The sequence below is a fragment of the Ceratotherium simum genome, chromosome 8 (assembly GCF_057802395.1).
Source record: "Ceratotherium simum simum isolate JZ-2026a chromosome 8, ASM5780239v1, whole genome shotgun sequence".
Classification (NCBI taxonomy): domain Eukaryota; kingdom Metazoa; phylum Chordata; class Mammalia; order Perissodactyla; family Rhinocerotidae; genus Ceratotherium; species Ceratotherium simum.
In genome coordinates, this window is record NC_141907.1 from 171552 (window position 1) to 189916 (window position 18365).

Here is an 18365-nt window from a genome sequence, read left to right on the forward strand (position 1 = left end):
CCCGACTCACTGCTCGGCTCTGCTCGGGCATTTCCGCCTCTTTGTTTTAAACTTCGGACGGCTTTTTTTCTCCTGCTCCTGTGGGGACCCGGAGGGAGCGGCGCCCCCTCCCCAGCCCGGCGCGGCCCCCGCGTGCGACCCGCTCGCCCGCAGCCGAGACGGCAGGTCAGTGAGTCTGCGCCCCACCCGGCCGGGCCCGCGGCGCCTGCTCCTCAGGCCGCGGCCTCGGCCCGTGTCCGCGTCCGGAAGGCTCCGAACCCCGGCCCGTGCCCCTGCGCCCCTGGTCGGCCCGGCCGCCGCGCCCCGACACCGCTCGGCAGGCCGCAGGCGCAGGCCAGGCCCACCGGGGACGGGCCACCGGGACGGGTCACCGGGGAGGGACAAGGGAGGGCCAGACACCAGGACAGGTCACTGGGGAAGACCGGACCCCAAGACGGGCCACCGGGGAGGACCAGACGCCGGGACGGGTCACCAGGGAGGGACCAGGGAGGGCCCGACCCCGGGACGGGTCATGGGGAAGACCGGACCCTAAGACGGGCCACCGGGGAGGACCAGACCCCGGGACGGGTCACCAGGGAGGGACCAGGGAGAGCTAGACCCCGGGACAGGTCATTGGGAGGGACCAGGGAGGACTAGACCCCTGGACAGGCCATCGGGGTAGGGCCCCACGCTGGGACGCACCAGACAGGGACCAGGAAGCGCTGGACCCTGAGATGGGTCACCAAGGAGAGTCCAGCCGTGGGATGAGTCATTGAGGAGGGTCCAGCCTCAGTACAGGTCGTTAGGGAAGGCTGAGACCCTAAGATTGGACAGGAATCAGAGAGGGCTGGACCCTAAGATGGGTCACTGATGAGGGGCAGGACCCAGGGAGGGCTGGGACACTGGGATGGGTCACTGAGGAAGGTCCAACCCCAGGACAGCTTACTGAGTAGGGCCAGGACCCTGGGATTGGCCACTGGGGAGGTCCGGACCCTGGGACAGGCCCATGGGAAGGTCAGGACTCTGGGATAAACCCACTAGGGAGGACTGGGACTCCAACACTGGCCCCAAAGAGGACTGAGATCCTGGAACAGTCCTGTGAGTGCTTCTGGGACCCTGAGTCAGCTCCTCCTTCCTGGGAGGCTGGAACCCTGGGACTGTGCCATAAGGAGGGCTCGTGCCATATAACAGGCTCTGGGAATGACCAGGGCCCCAGCTTGGTCACTTAGGAGGGTCGGGATGCTGGGGTAGGACCATGAAAAAGGTTAGGCTGTCTGGGAAGGCCAGGACCCTGATAAGAGCTGGAACTTGGAGACAAGCCCCTAGGGAGGCTGGGACTCCTGAAAAAGTCACTGAGAAGCACGCAGACCCAAGAGTAGACTGTAAGGAGTGCTGGGACCCCAAGCTAGGCCTCCATGGGGTTGGGCCCCTGGGCCAGGATCCAGAGGTGCCCTGAACTTGCCCAGCCCACTCAACTGGACCCACCTGCTATGAAGGTCCTGGGGCATCAGGGATCCTGGTCACCTGAGCCCCACAGGTGCAAACCTCCTCTTTCCGGGAGGCCCTTGAACACCCTGACATCATGAGCCCCTGAGCCAGCCACAGACCTTCTCATCTTCAGCAGATGCCACTTGGCTGGGCCTCAGGGGCCGACGTGAGGCAGGGTTGGTGCCCATCCTCCCAGCTCTGGGGATTCCAGGGGGGCTCCTAGTCTACACTGGCTCTATGCCCCAGGCCAGTGCTGTGCCCACTCCCTAGACCCAGAAAGTTGTCCCCTACCCTGTTGTCCCAGCCCCTGCTCCAGGGCTGCTGTCCTTTTTTTGCCTTGGCCCTGTGGTCAGTGTCCAGCACCTTCAGCTACTCCTGCCCTCCTTTCCCTCTGGTGGTGTCACCAAACAAGCCCCATTCTCAAGATTGTGTGGGTGCACCATCCTTCCTGAGTCTGAAGGTGTTTTCAGTGTCCAGGAAGTTCCAGGAGGGAGTGTGGGCTGCAGGAAGTGCTGTGGGGGCAGTGGGCCCAGTGCAGGAAAGTTGGAGCAGGCGAGGGTGCAGGTCAGGTGAGTGAATCAGGCACCATCTCCACTCCAGAAAAGGAGAGGATTAAAGGGAAGGGGACTTTGCTTTTCTGAAACCTTTGAGTCAGACTTTCATCTAGAACTTGCCCATGTTTTCCTTTAATTTGGGAGTGATGACAAAAAAGTAGGGTGTGGTGTGTGCTGCTCTTTGCCTGGGGAAGGGCTCCAGAGTGTGTCCAGTAAGATAATGTTGGAGAGTTTGAGAGAATGAAAAGCCCAGGAGGGTAGGGCCTTGCCCAGCTCAGCTCCCAGAACTGGCTGCCTGCATGAGGTCGGCATGCAGACACACTTGTTGAATGAACGAGTGAGTGGGTGAGTGAATGAACGAAAGGCAGGAACACTCTTAGAAAGGTCAACTTGCATTAGGCTTGCAAACTTATCCAGAAGTTGCACAGCAGGATGAGGTATAAATCTAAAACTCTGAGCTACATGGACGTCCAAGAGAGACACTTGAACTGGTCAGTTCAGTATTTCATTTTGTGCCACAACTTCGTTTCTTGGTAGCTTAGGAGAAAACCACTTTAGATTTTCAGTGTAACATTTCATAGGACTGAACCTTAACTGAATGGAGTCCCTGAATAGTCCAGCTTAGAAACTTTTATTTGCCAAATGTAACTACACTTGGGACTTCTTACTCAATGCTTACTTCTTCTGATTTTTTCTTAATATATACTTTACTTTTTTTAAAACTTAATTTGCTTTGTGAAGTTTTGGAAAAGACTTGCAAAACTGGGCATTCAGGTTTGGTTAGGGTCTTTATTTTGCCCTTTTTGGATTTTTAAAGGTGTGATAGTGCTGAGTAGTTGTGTTATTTATATATTGTTGTCCAACAAACTACCCCAAAACTTAGCACCCTAAAACGACTTTGGTTATTATCTCACAGTGCCCATGGGTCAGGAATCTGGGCACGGCCTAGCTGGGTCCTCTGCCTGAGGGTCTCAGAAGGCTGTGGTCAGGGTGCAGGCTGGGGCTGTGGTCTCCTCTGAAGGCTCAGCTGGGGGGATCTGCTTCCAGGCCCACTCATGCGGCTGTTGCCTGGAGACATCAGTTCCTTTCCACATGGGGCTCTCCACAGGGCAGCTCAGAGGGAGCCAGTGACAGAACAGGAGAGTGAGCAAGGAGGCCACAGTCTTCATGACCTAATGTTGACAGTGACATCCCATCCCTTTTGCCATATGCTGTTTGTTAGAACCTAGTCACTAGGCCCAGCCCACACTCAAGGGGGTGGAACTCCACAAGGCTGTGCATCTGGGAGGGAGTAGGGGTCACTGGTGCCATCTTAAAGCCTGGCGTTTATCAGGTTTCAGCTAATACAAGGCCTGTACTGAGAAGTACCCCATAAGTAAATGAACAGAGTTGTATATAGAGGAGTGTCAACAACTCAGCTGTCTCTTTAGCTTAGTTGTTTAGGTTCCTCTGGCGTCACCATAATGACTGAAACCGGTGTGAAACTTGGAGCTTACATGTGAGGGAAGGTAGTTACAAAGAGGAAAGATTTTTAGGAATTAACTTATAATTTAGAACACCTGTAGCAAACCATAAGACCCCCCCCACCCCCACCCCACCCGCAAATTAAACTGTCGGTGTGTGTGTCGGTGATGTAGAATTCTTTGATAGCTTCATGTGCAGTTATTTTAGTGGTTTTCAGAGCATCATTTTATTCCTGACAGTGATTTTGCTCCAGAAATTATAAGCTGACCTTTGTAAGAAGTTTTTAAGATGTGAGATCCTGAAACGTTTTGGATACTTTACCTGTGTGGGGAAGCAATGCCCCCAGGAGCCAGTGTGCAGGGGCCTCAGTGCTCAGGGCCCGTGGCTTCCACTCCCAAGGGCCTGCGCTCAAACACCATGCCTCTTTCTGGCGCTCCCAGCTGAGGCTGCAGCACAGGGCTGTGAGGGGCACCCATCCGGGCTACCTGGGAGGCCTCCCTGGGGAACTCGTCCCAAAGTCCCACAAGAGGGAGGCATCCCCTCCTGCCGCCCCACTCCGTCTGCACCTCCTGAGGGTCCACCCTGCAGTGTGAGGCAGGGCCCTTTGCCAGTAGTTAGAATTACTTATTTGGGTTGTTTGATTTGGATTATAAAACAAGGTTTGTTTTGCTCTATACTGTTGCTCTCTCTAATCCATTAAATGGCAGGATTTGTTATTTCATTTGGAGCTTTATTTGGTTAACGGTCAGAATTGAATTTGAAGTTGAAAATGTAATGTTCTTTTACTATTGAAATATGTTGAGGTTTGGGGACAGTTTCTCTGATATTTGCTGTTACTGTTGCCAAAATGCTGCAGAATTCATTGTGCTTCGAAATATGGAACTATTATTCCTCAGTTCTACAAACTGATGATTTATCATTAAATTTTAAGAAGTGAGGCCTTTAAAAATAACAAGACTGTCTTTTCTCATCTGCCACGTTTCTCCCTACAGGACTGAATTATATGAAAGCCAAAATGACAAAAAGCAATAATAAACACGTGTGATGAGAGGGTTAAGGTGTGAACATTGCTCTGGTGCATTTTCAGAATTGTCCATTGAATTAAGCAGAGTGCTGATTGATAAGAACTAAAACTCACTAGAAAATATAGTCCTTAAGAACTGATTGTTAGGGTGATTTTTTTTTTTGAAGAGAACTTCTAATATTTAGGTGAGTGTAGAGAGTGGAGGTTAATTGAATTTTTTTTGCAAATGCATCAATATTTGCTGGACTTTGCTACATTAACAGCATATTCCAGGTGTTTAGCAAGAAATATGCAAACAGTAGAAAGCTGTCCACAGATCTCCTTGAAGCCCCCTCCTAACTTGTGGGTTGTGTGGGGGCCCTGTGGGTGTTGTGGAGGTCTCCTCAGCTACCACATTTCCTAGTTCTCCGCAGGGCCTGGCCGCCTTAGGTGCTCAACAAAGAATAACTAAAAGCTGAACTTCACTGACGCCTTTTGTGCCCTGTTCTGAAAGTGCTGTGTGTATCAGCTCCTTTGATTCTTAAAGCCCACCAGGACCTCTCTCTGATCACCCCCACTTGCCCAATGAGGAAGCACAGCACAGGGCACAGGCACAGCTGGGCAGTGAGGTGCAGGGAAGGGTTAGCCTTTCCTGGTTTTTTTTTTTTTTTATAATTTTATGTATTTATTTTTTTTCCCCCAAAGCCCCAGTGGATAGTTGTATGTCGTAGCTGCACATCCTTCTAGTTGCTGTATGTGGGACGTGGCCTCAGCATGGCCGGAGAAGCGGTGCATCAGTGCGCGCCCAGGATCCGAACCCGGGCCGCCAGCAGCAGAGCGCGCGCACTTAACCGCTAAGCCACGGGGCCGGCCCAACCTCTCCTCGTTTTTTATTTCGAGTGATTTCATTTTACTTTTTTACCAAAGTTTATATTTTGGAGAAAAACTGAAAGAATTATATGATGAACACCTTATCCCCTTCCCCGAATTCAGCAGTTATGTTTTGCCATGTTTGCTTCATCTGTTTGTCTGAATACATGTTTATTGTCACCGAATCATCTGGAAGCAGCTGCACGCAATCTGCCCAGTTCCTTAGTAGTTCAGAGAACAAGGTCCTAGGATTCAGGTGGTCTCCTGGCAACTGCAGTGTCATCATCACACCTGAGAAGTGGGCATACCAGTGCACGTACCAGCTCATTTCCTGTCCATTTTCAGATCTCCCGGTTGTATCAAGAGTGTCTTCCATGACATTTTCCCTTTAACCAGACGGAGATGGGTTCCCAGTGGGGCTCTGGGGGTCATTCCCTCCTGAAACAGACCCAGACGGGTTCCCGGTGTGGCTCTGGGGGTCATTCTCTCCTGAAACAGACCCAGACGAGTTCCCAGTGTGGCTCTGGGGGTCATTCCCTCCTGAAACAGACCCAGACGGGTTCCCGGTGTGGCTCTGGGGGTCATTCTCTCCTGAAACAGACCCAGACGAGTTCCCGGTGTGGCTCTGGGGGTCATTCCCTCCTGAAACAGACCCAGACGGGTTCCCGGTGTGGCTCTAGGGGTCATTCCCTCCTGAAACAGACCCAGACGGGTTCCCGGTGTGGCTCTGGGGGTCGTTCCCTCCTGAAACAGACCCAGACGGGTTCCCGGTGTGGCTCTGGGGGTCGTTCCCTCCTGAAACAGACCCAGACGGGTTCCCGGTGTGGCTCTGGGGGTCGTTCCCTCCTGAAACAGACCCAGACGGGTTCCCGGTGTGGCTCTGGGGGTCGTTCCCTCCTGAAACAGACCCAGACGGGTTCCCGGTGTGGCTCTGGGGGTCATTCCCTCCTGAAACAGACCCAGACGGGTTCCCAGTGTGGCTCTGGGGGTCATTCCCTCCTGAAACAGACCGGACGGGTTCCCAGTGTGGCTCTGTGGGTCATGTCCTCTTAGTATCTTTTCATTTTAGGCTCCCCACTTTCCCCCCATGGCGTTGACTTTTCTCAGCCACCTGTCACATCTGGATTTTTCTGATTCTTCACCTCTGGTGTCATCCCCCTTGTCTGTTGTCCCCTGTGTCCTCTGGAGACTAAAGGGAGTGAGGGGGAGGGTGGGTCAGGCTTGGGTTTGGGAGATGGCTTCGTAGGTGCTGTTCAGTGCTTCTTGTCACACCATCAGGACGTGCCGTCAAGTTGTGGCATTGACTTGGGTCACTGCTGCTGGCCACCCCTCTTGTGCCCAGTTCAAAGGCCTGTGTGCTGGGCCAAGTCTACCAGGCAGCACAGAGTGTCAGGAGGGACCTGGAGTCCCAGCACAGGAGCCCAGGGAGGTGTGCCTTTGTCCTGGGTGTTTCAGTCTCTCTCGTGAGAGGGTGAATCCATCGGGCCGCTCTGTTCTGTGTCTGACACGGAGGGTCTGCGGGCCCTGTCATCGTTCCTCACAGGCACACAGGCGCGAGTCCTATCAAAGTCAGCTTTGATGCTCTTAGCAGGCCTTGTAAAAGATTTAGTGGGTAGAAAGTTTTGGAATTGTTCATAGAAATATGACTTTTGCTGTCAAATAACATTTCCTTTACATAAAGTCGCTGCCTTTCTTACCATAGAGATGGGAATGGCTGGAGACAGTTCACGTTCCCCAGCCTCACATTAAAGGCAGCTGGTGAAGAAGACAGAAGCCAGAAATCAGAAGAGGGGTGTCTTAGTCAGCTTGGCTGCTGTAACGAAATGCCACAGACGGGGTGGTTTGAACCCCAGGCATTTATTTCTCACAGTCCTGGAGGCTGAAGTCCAAGATCAAGGTGCCGGTCGACTTGACTCTTGGGGAGGTCCGGCTTCCTGGCCTGCAGATGGCCGCCTCTCGCGGTTGCTCCCATGGCGGACATAGAGAGGATGCTCTCTGCTGTCTCTTCTGGGAGGGCACTGACCCCATCGTGGGCTCCACCTGCATGAATCTAACGGCCCCATGTTTGGAGATGGGGGTTAGGGCTTCAACACATGAATTTTGGGGGCACAGTTCAGTACATGCCAAGGGGCTGCAGCTTCTGCCACATGTTTATTACCCAGTTTCTTGTCTCTAGAATTGGGAGAATAGTTGCCTAATGAAAATGTTTCCAGAGTTGGGGCCACTCTGTATTTTACATGCTTGGGAAACTGGCCCTTTCTTCTGCTAGTAACTTCCATTTCTCTAAATACTGTTGTGTTTGTTTTCTATTGCTGCATAACAAATTACCACAAAGTGAGGGACTTAAAAGGACACCCAGGGGCCGGCCCTGTGGCATAGCAGTTAAGTGCATGCGCTCCGCTTCAGCGGCCTGGGGTTCGAAGGTTTGGATCTCCGGCACATACCGATGCACCACTTGTCAAGCCATGCTGGGTGGCATCCCGTATAAAGTAGAGGAAGATGGGCACGGATGTTAGCCCAGGGCCTGTTTTCCTCAGCAGAGGATTGGCCTGGATGTTAGCTCAGGGCTGATCTTCCTCACAAAAAAAAAAAAAAAAAAAGGACACCTAGTTATTAGCCACAGTTCCACGGGTCAGAAGGCCAGCACAGCGTGGCTGGCTCCTCTGCTCAGGGCCTCAGAGGCTGAAAGCAGCATGTAGGCCAGGCCACAGCTCTTGCCTGGGTCCCGGGTTCTCTTCCAAACTCGCTGGCTGTTAGTAGAATCCGTTGCTCGGGACTGCCCTCAGTTCCCAGAGGCCCCGCTTTGCCCTGAGCCATGGGCAGTTGACATAGCATGTTGCTTTCTGCCAGACCAGCAGGACGCATCCCTCTGACCCTCTCTTTTGCCACCAACAGGAGAAAACTGTGCTTTGAATGACCATGAGATTTGGGCAGGCCACCGGATACTCCCCCTCTTTTAAGGTCAGCTGATTGGGGACCTTAATTACATCTTCAAAACCCCCTTTGCAGCAGTACCTAGGGTAGTGAGGCTAGAGGTATGTGTCCACTGGGCCCAGAATCTTGGGGCTATCTCAGAATTCTGCCCACCATAGTCTGCCCTTTAGCCTCCCAAAATTTATATTCCCGCAAATGCAAAACACGCCTGCCCCTCCCTTCCAAGGTTCCCCAGGGTCTCATCCCATCATAGCATCCGCTCAGAGTCCCAAGTCTCACCTGAACCACATCAGCTCAGAGTCCCGAGTCTCATCCCTGGGTCATCTGTTGGGTGTGATCCACTAGCTGCATTCCTGGGCACCTGTGCACCCGGGGAGACGAGTTGCTCTCCCAGCACCCCAGGGCTGCAGGACAGATGAAGGACAGCAGGTGTAGCTGCTCCAGTTCACAAGGGGGCAGTGGAGGTAACGAAGCCTGGATCAGCGCAGTTCACCTGCATTGGGGGATCCCCAGCCACATCCTTGATGGGGTGTCAAGTTCGGGGTGACCCGCTGGCTCTCAGTTTCACCCTTGAGACTCCTGGTTCCACCCTGAGTCAGCCTTTTTCATGAAGGAGGCACACGTCTGCAGCCAACCAGCTTTGTCATCCTGCCCCCTGCCTATAGGGCTTGAGGTCTGACAGCCTCTTTCACTGCGGGTTTTTCATGCTTCTTCAGAGGCTGAACCTGAGAGTTGAAAGCCGATGTGATGATGTGAATAGAGTCGGTTATACAGCTGAGATCGAATCTTGCCTTCCCTTGCCTGATGATACTGTCTCCTGTTCTAAATTCTCAAGGGTCGAGTCTGAACCCCTTGCGCTCCTGGGCCCCCTGTCCTCATCCCCCGTCTCATCCGGACGCCTCGTTCTCCAGGTTGGCCGGCCACACAGTGTTATGCTGGGCCTCCAGGGTCCCTCTCCCCGTCTGTGGGGTGTCTGCTGCTCTGGCCCCTTCCTCTGCTGGGCGCATCTCCCACTCCAGGTCAAAGTTCAGACGTCCCTTGGAACTGGCTCTCTCCTGGTCCCTGTCAGAAGCAGCCCCTCCACTCGTCCTCTGCTTCACTGCCTTGATCTGCTTTCTCCAAGGCGCTCATCGCTCTTTGCTGATGAGTTTGTACTTCGTCACCAGCGGGAGCAGGATCTCCATGGGCAGGTGACGCCCTGTGATGGCGTGAGCACACTTGTTGGCACGGAAGGGTGCTCTGGAGCATTAGTACAGTGGATGTTGGGGCACGTTCCCTGAGGGCTCTGAAAACGCTGTGGCTTCTGTCCACACTTGGTCAATAGTTTGGCTAGATGTAGTGTTCTACGTTCAAGTCGTTTTTCCTCAGAACTTGGAAAGAATTGCTCCTTTGACTCGTAGAATCTAGTGTTGCTGATGAAAAGTCTGGTGTTCTCTGATCCCCGTTCCATTGTGGGGGCGCCTTCCCCCCGAAACCTTTAGGATCTCTCTTGTACCCTTGGTGTCTGGGGATTCTGATTCGTGGTCAGATGTGGGTCATTTTCAGTCACTGCGCTTGGCACTGGGGCCCTGGCAGTCTGGTGATCTTCCAGCTGGGGAAGTACTCCAATTTCCTAAAAAATGAAATATTGCCCACAAACAAGCATAAAGAGTGATGTGATGAACACCTGTGTACCAGCTGAGACATGAAATAGTAAAGTGTATTTGAAAGCTCCTTCTCTGAAACGCCTGTTAGTTGGATGTCAGATCTTTTCTTTCATATTTCCTGTCTTTTTCTACTCTTTGGAAAGATTTTCTCAACTTTATCGTATAGCCCTTCCATTGAATTTTTAATATTGCTGACACTGTAGTGTAGGGAGATGGGTGGTAACAAAATTGTAAGTAGATTATAAGTTCCGGTGTGATAGCTTAGAGTCCTTGTGTACGTGCACGCATGTGTGCACGCATGTGTGTTCATATGCATGCATGTGCATGCACATAATTTTAAACAAGGTGGTCTCTGAAGGTGTTGCTGGGGAGGTGACATCTGAGAAAAGGTTTGATGGAGTTGAGGGAAGGGCCATGTGGCCATCTAAGAGAGAACGTTCCAGCCGAAAGTATAGTAAGTGCAAGAACCACAGGAAGAAATGCAACTAGAATGTTCTAGACTAGAACTAGCAAATGGCCCACCGTGGCTGTAGTGGAGTGAGGGAGATGGCTTGGGGCCTCATTGGCCACTGGAACACTTGGGCTTTCTCTGAGCTTGCGAAGGATTTCACACCATGGAGCTACCAGCTCAGACTCATGTTTTCAGGGGATGCCTGGGAGCTGTGTTGGGGGTGAGCATGGCCTGGCGTGGCGGGAGCCGTGTTGGGGGTGAGCGTGGCCCAGCGTGGCGGGAGCCATGTTGGGGGTGAGTGTGGCCTGGTGTGGCGGGAGCCGTGTTGGGGGTGAGCATGGCCCGGTGTGGTGGGAGCGAGGGGTGCTGCTTGGACAGCACGGCAGAGTAGGGTAGGTGTGAGGGGTGCAGTCGACTCGATTTTTTACAGACGGGTGAGTGGTGAGCGAGAAGGAGGACCAGGCACTTGAGCTGCTGGTCCCTGAGGTGAGGAAAGAGCTGATGTAGGTGGGAAATCCAGGTTAGACTTTGAGATGCCAGCATCCGTGTGGAAATGCCTGGCTGTCCAAGTGGAGCGTAGATGATTGAAGTCTCATTTTGGGTTCAAGGAGTGTTGAGCTGGAGGATTACGAGCGTACACGTGGAGGTGGGTGGCCGCTGGGACAAGACTGGAAGTGAGTGTTGGTGTGCGGTGGGCCGTGTAGACTTTGCCTGCGAGTAATCTGGTCTGGGGTTGTAGTAGATGTCATTGATGTGGGTGGGCCATGGTGCTGCTCAGGAGGTGCCCAGAGTCCCACGGCGGTAACTGTATCTCAGGTCGCTAAGTTACACCCAAATATTTGTACAAACACTTAATTTAAGAAATGAAAATCGGGAGTAAACTCGACAGTGGAGATGGCCGTCAGTCTTTGCCATATCAGTGAGTGGGTATTTATTTGCTCATTTAACACGTGTTAGTGTCATACTGAGTGCTCCTTGGGACACTTGGTGATGGAGGAGGAATGGCTCTGGGTATAGGGCCACATGGTCAGCGACTGAGCTGGACAATGGGCCATGGCATACCTGAGTCAGGGCAAGACCCTGAGCAGAGGTGGGGAGGTAAGCACGAGGCACGAGGGCCTCTGAGCACTGCGCTCCATGTCGCCGGGCAGCGGGGAGGGAGCCCCCCGTGGCCCTCAGTGGGGCTGAGACCAGTGTGACCTGGAGGTGAGCAGCAGGGAAGTGAACCCGGCCCACATGGGCTGGAGCAGGCAGGAGTGGCTTTGCTGGGGGGCGTCAGGCCCTAGTTAGCGGAGGAGGTAGAGCAGGGATTCTCACTGCCTTGTGAGTCGTGAACTCTTTTGAGAATCTAAATTCAAAGCATTTTATGTTATTTCATTATTATTATTATTATTTACTTTTTAAAGCTTTCGTGGTGATATATAGCCATATAGAAGTACACTTAAAGTTTCCTTTTTCCTCATAATCTTTACCTGGTTTCAATGTCCCAGCCAGGAGCGTTCATGATGTGATTCTGTTTACCCTTGGCGTTTGGCCGTGTGCAGAACCATGGTGGGGCCGTCCTTCCTCCAGGCCTCGCTGGCAGACGTGGCAATGCTGGCACAGAGTGCGTTTGCTCAGCAGCTATCCGAGTCCCACTTTGTGCCGGGCGCCATTGTGGGTGCTGGGCTTCCGCTGGTGAGCAGGACCAGACAGAATGGACAGCAGGTGTGAGAGTGGGTTAGAGGTGCTGGGGCCACAGCAAGAGCAGGGAGGAGCCGGGGTCCGGGGGCAGGGCGTGGGGTCAAGTAGGCCACAGAGAAAAGGCCACAGTGGACCAGGCAGAAGGCTTACAGTGGGTGCTGGGGACACAGAAGCGACCCCACACGATCCAGCTCCTCCGGTCGGTCAGTGGGAGAGAAAGAGAAGCTGATCAAATGGGGCAGAGAGGTGAGTACGGGGCACGGAGGTGGCTTCCCCAGAGGAGTGACTCAGGAACATGCATGTCCAAGATCGTAGCAGACTGGTTTGTGAAAAGAGGGCACTGGACAAGGGACAGAGTTCAGCAGTTTGGTGATTTTTGTGTGAAAATAAACGAGAATAGGTTTTTCAGAGTACTTGGATGAAGGCGGAAGTACCTCTGGTTGATTCGACAGTATTTACTTCCTCAGCACTGGGCCTGAGGTGGGTGCTCCGCCGGACAGGGTGTCCAGTGATGAGGATACAGCTTCTGCCTTGCTGTGGGGGTGGGCTGGGCACAGCACACTGAAGATGGTGACAGCGTGGGGGACAGGACAGCGGCCAGCTTCAGACCAGAGGTTGAGGTGGCCTGTCCGGAAAGCTTAGGGTCTTTCTGATGGCTACCCAGGAGCCAGCCCCCTGCCCTGAGGATGGAGGGCCAGGCTGATGGGGAACGGCACACACACAGCTGAGAGGTGGGCGATGCCAAGGGGAACAGAGCTGATGTGGACGAGCACTTATATGGACGAGCCCTGATGTGGGCAGGTGCTGATGTAGACAAGCCCTGACGCAGATGGACACCAGTGTGGACAGGGCTGGAGCGTGGAGGGGGCCATGGCTCATTGGGAGTTAGGGGCCCTTGAAGGGTCTCACTCAGGAGGGACAGGTCTGATTTGCTTCTCCCAGTGTTGCTCAGACTTGGCCATAGGAGAGAATCAGTGGCAAGAGTGGGCATGGGGAGGCCTGTCCTGGATGGAGCTGCCATCCAGACGGGAGCCATGGCATTGTCCAGGAAATGGCCATGGGCACGGAAGGCCAACAGAAGATGTGGCTTGGAGGAGGAGAGGAATGACCCTGTTGGGCAGCTGGAGCTCGGACTCGGGCAAGAAGCAGGTAGGCAGTTTCTTAGAAAGTTGTCCTGTAACCACAGTGGACGTCTACTCCAAAGCATCTGTCCACACAAAGACGTGGCCACGAATGTTCACAGCAACCTTGTTCCTAACAGCCCCAAAGGAAACACCCAGACGTCCATCTACTGGTGAGTGGGCCAGCAAAGTTACAGTGGACACTGCTCAGAATAAAAAGAATGAGCTGGTCATACACACAACAGGGACAGATCTCAAAACAGTTACGTTGAGTGAAATGAGCACATACTGTGTGATCCCATGTGCACAACGTCCAGGAAACGTCAACTCAGTGCAGTTGTGGGGTGTAGGTCCTGGGGGGTGGGTGAGGGGCCCCGGGGGCAGGTTGGGGGTCCCGGGGGCAGGGCGGGCATCTCCGGGGAGTGGGTCAGTGGTCCCGGGGGGCGAGTCGGGGATCTCTGGTGGGGGGTGGTCCCCAGGGGGCGGGTCAGGGATCTCGGGGGGCAGGGCGAGGGTCCCCAGGGCGGAGGTCCTTATCTCAGTGGTGGTGGTCGTTTCCCGGGGCAAATGTCAGAGCTTACCAAGTTGTCCCTTTAGAATATGTGCCGTTGATTACTTGTCAGATATCCTCAGTGAAGCAGTTTAATAAGGGCTACAGGATATTTTGAACAATTTTGTGCCAATAAATTTGATGAACCATTTTCTAGAAAAATACAGCTTAGCAAAACTAATTCAAAAATAAGTAAAAAACTTTTTCTTGTAAGATGTGGTTAATGAAAGAAAGCAGGACCCTTGGTGGGTTGCCTGAGGGAGCGGGTGCAGGCTCTTTCTCCTGGTGGGTCCCCAGGCAGCAGCGCCTGCACCTGAGGCAGGCAGCTGGAGGGGGGGTCCAGGCTGCAGGGGCCCTGGCCTCCGGAGGACACTTCCAGGAGGGGCCCGCTGCTCACAGAGCCATCTGCTCCATGCGCTTGTCTCTGGGGAGGGACACACACTACACCGTGGTCACACGGACAGCTGTGGCCGTAATCTGAGACCTCGAACTGTGGAGCCCGGTTGCTATATGTGCCGACGTGGGAAGGTGCCCACGGTAGTTTATTAGTTACGAGAATGGTATCATAGTGCAGCATGTGGTCTGAGGACGGTGTTTTAGTAAAAACGAGGGTATGTGTGTTTGTGTCAGAAGCATCTCAGGGTCCTGCAACAGAGGGAAGTACACCGTCACACTAAGAACAGCAGTTAGTTTTGGGTGATTCAGACTGTAGAGTTTTTTCCTTAACATAATTCTTTACTTTGCAAATTGTGTTTGATAAGTGTGTATATTACTTTCATACTGCAAAACAAACCCAGTATATGTACCTAGAGGACGATAATGGATGATGTAGGTGTAGTACCGGGTGGAGAGTAGGCAAGTAGCCAAAACAGCTTGTGGGAGTCAGAAGGAGGGGCCTTCCAGACAGTGGAGTGGGCAGCGGAGTGGCCTTTGTAGAGGCATTGGCCCAGGAGAACTGTCGGTGGCCGAGGAGGCTGGCTTGGGGACGGTCCAGGGTGAGTGGGCAGGAAGGCAGGGCCTCTTCACACAGGTGCGGGTGCCCTGGGGTCTGGGGTGTGCCTGAAAGGTGCGGTGGAGTGGCACTCGTCCGTGCCCTTCGGAAGGCTCCGGCGCCCACACAGAGCAAGTGCCAGGGCTAGTCTCTGTGAAGGGCTGCATCTCACCACTGTGGGGGCTACATGGGGGAGATTCAGGAGTCAGATCTGGAGGGACCGCAGGGGGACCTTGGGGACTGGTAATGTTTTCAGCGCCGTCATCGCTGGGATCTTGTCCTGAGCGGCTTTCTGGCGTAGGGGGATGGAAGATGGGCAGGAGAAGCATGACAGGGTCATGGGGGTCCCGTCTGGGGGGCTGGTGGGTGGTTCATCTTCACTGAGAGGAGGGAGGTGTGGAAGGTTCTGGAGCAAGAAGGCCTTGCTGGAAAGGCCAGAGCCCTGTGAAGCAGGAGGACTCCTGGTGTCCAGAGTGGAGGCCGATCAGCCCAGGCACACTGGAGAATTGGGGTGCAGAAGCTTCCAAGGAAGAGGGAGCAGGGTCCCCATGGAGAGCGGGTGCTGTGTGAGTGCAGGGCCCCTGAGGAGCAGGAGCGGAGTGACTGGGAAAGACAGGCCGCCTGGGAGTGCCCCGGTCACTCTCTCACGAAGTGAAGGGTTGGGCAGGTTCCGTAGAAGATCCACAGGGTTGAGACCCAGGGGCCAGTGGGGAGTGGGTGCCCGGCAGGCCCAGGGCATCCGAGAACAACACCAGGAGGGCGAGTGGCAAGGGGCGAGGAGAGGGATTTGGTGAGGGTGGGGTTTGGAGCCTGACATCCCAGGTGTGGAGCATTTCTGGTTGTGCCGTGCCAGAAGCGCTCGCCATACTCACCACTGCAGTTTATTTCAGTGAAAGGACACAGCAAAATCAGCAGAGGAGAAGGTGTGAGACGAGGTCTGGGGGACTGGGCGCAGCTTCCACAGTCCTCTTAATTCCCAGCCCGACCCATGAGCGTCATCCTCAGGGAGGCTGCCTGCACCCAGAGTTTGTCACCCCTGCCTGTCGAGCACCGGATTGCAGACGGAAAGCGTCTTCCCGCATAACCACGCTACGTTTTCACACGTGTTTGGGCCCAGCAGGCGACTCAGCATTCGATGCAGGGAACTCTCCACCAGGCTCCCTGGCGCCAGCCAAGGGCCAGCCTTGTTGGCCTCTCACAGGACCACTGTCAGTTGTTGGCCAGGCAGGAGTGGGATTCAGTCCTTCAGCCACACCAGCCGTGTTGTAGGGCTCCAGCCACACTGGCTGCCATGTTGGGCAGCACGGGTGGGCAGCGCTGGTGTCCAGGGTAAGGGGGCCAGAGAGCGGAGCCCCTGTGCCTCTGGTCTGACTTGGAGAATGGACCGCTAAGCTGTGCAAGGTCTAGTCCTGTCTAAAATGTGCCATTATTTTTTAGTTTTATATTTTTTGTTAGAAATTATTCTGCATAGTTATGTACAGTGGAAAATTACCCTGGACAGTTTAGCAACCAACGTGCAACCAGTCTGTGGCGTTGAGCCTCTTTGTCAGCTTTGAAACTCACTTGGCAGTGTCAGGGCACCCACGACTCTGACACGGGTGGTCACTCTCTTTGTGGCTGCCAGGCAACCACCAGAAATCCTCTGTTATTTCAGACCACAGGAGAGTCTGTCTTTACGGTTTACTTAGATAAGGGCACTGTCTGGTCATCTTCCAGCTTCGAGGCTGCGTCAGGTGTGGGACCGAGTGAGACGGCTGTTGTTGGGTCTTCGTTTGCATTTCCCGGGTTACTAATGAGGTTGAACATTTTAAAATATACTTGTTTGGGTTTTCTCCTTTGTGAAGTGCCTGTTCTTTTTATCGTCTGGAGCAGGGGTTGGCAAACTTTTCCATAAAGGACCACACTGCAAATAACTTAGCTTTGTGGGCCACACAGCATCAAAAGTCTTCAATTCCAGAGCAGTCACAGACGACAGACACGCGGCGCAGGGGCCCCACTCACACTGGCTGCAGAACAGGCTTGCTGTGCCCCATCTGGACTGGAGTCTCAGGGCAGGGTCTTTTCTTCCACTGTGGTGTCCCCTCTCGTGTTGTCTTTAAGCAAGTGGATTTTGTTTGTCCCTCCCTGTGTGGTTAGTGCTTCTTGCTCTGTCTCATCTTTTCCTTACGAGGTCATGACGCTGTCTCCTGGGCTTCTTGTCGAGGGCTACAGTTGTCCTTTCGCATTTGGTCTTCATCCACCTGGAACTGACTATTTGGGGTGAGGATGGGGGTATGTCCGGTACAAGATAGGAGTTGGATTTTTTTCCCAATTTCACCACTGGGAATGATGTTCATTGTAGGGTGTTTTTACTTGTAAAATACACTTTTTGTGGAAGTATAATTTACACACACTGAAGTTCGCCAGTTTTATGATGCAGTTGGTGTCTTTTGGCAAGTTTGTCTAGTCGTGTGACCATGCCCCAGTCCTGACCCAGAACCCTCCCGTCCCCTTAGACTTCCCTTGGGCGCCAGTGCCCCCGCTGGCCCGGCCCGTGGGCACCCCGACCTGCCCTCTCTAGAACTGGGCGGAGGGGACCCTCACTGTGTAGCCTTTGTGTCTGTTCTGTCCTCCCAGCACAGAGCTCCATCCTCCGACTGTTTTTGCTGCTGAGCAGCACCCGCTGCATGGATAGACCCCTTTCCGTCTCCCGGCACCTGTTGGTGGCGCTGGGGCTGTTTCCACTGTGGGCGTTAGGAATAAAGCTGCTTTGAACATTCAGGCTTAAGCCTTTGAGTGGATATTTGTGTTAGTGTCTCTTTTAAGTAGAGAACTCTTGTTGGCTAAAGACATTTCCTTCTAAATTGGCTAAGGGTTTTCTTTTAAATCATGAATGGATAATGAATTTTATCGGTGATTTCTGTGCATCTTCAGGAAGATCTGATCATTTTTCTCCTCTTATCTTTTGTCATAAGTTATGTTTATTCCTTATGTTGAGCCCCCTTATATTCCAGGAATGAACCTGGTTTGTCAAGCACCGTCCTCCTGTTCTTGCCCCGCTGGGTGGGGTGACTCGTGTGTCCACGCTGTTTACACTCACGTCCACCAGTGAGCGTGGTCTGTGATGTCCCCCACTTCTGGTGTGGCGTGTGTGTTCTGTGGTTCCTGGAGCGGGCTCCTGTGAGGTTGGGGTGGCTCCTGAGCTTCGGTAGAGCTATCTCGAGACTCCGTCCGGGCCTGCAGTTTTCTGACAAGTGAGTCGGCTTCCTTAATGTTAAAGAACTTTCCGGGTTTTCTCTTTCTACTTGTCTCAATTCTGGTGAGTTATTTTTCTGGGAATTTACCAACTTCAAATAAATATTCAACTTTAATGTCATAAAGTTGTTCATAATATCTATTATTGCTCAAATGTCATCTTCTAAATGAAATATTTGCTGACCGACCTGGTGCCCCCGGCTCCCACTCCCTCTTATTCATAGTGTGTGTTGCCTTCTGACACACTAGGTCGCTGACCTGTGTGTCGCATTTATGGTTTATCACCCTCCACTCCTCGTGAGAACGCAGCTCTCGGGGTTTGTGTCTCTCTGTTCACTGCCGCCTTAACTCACGTAGCAGTCTGTAACCGTGTAATGAGCCACAGTCGACACTAATT

General features: G+C 53.3%; 1 protein-coding gene across 2 annotated transcripts in view; it reads left to right on the plus strand.

Moving 5' to 3' along the window:
* PCGF3 (polycomb group ring finger 3) overlaps nt 1–18365 on the plus strand; it is a 68472-nt gene continuing 50107 nt past the window's right edge. For both annotated transcript variants that reach the window (XM_014788803.2, XM_087434757.1), the window contains exon 1: nt 1–165. The gene's annotated coding sequence lies outside the window, so the exon portion shown is untranslated. The remainder of the gene's footprint in view (nt 166–18365) is intronic.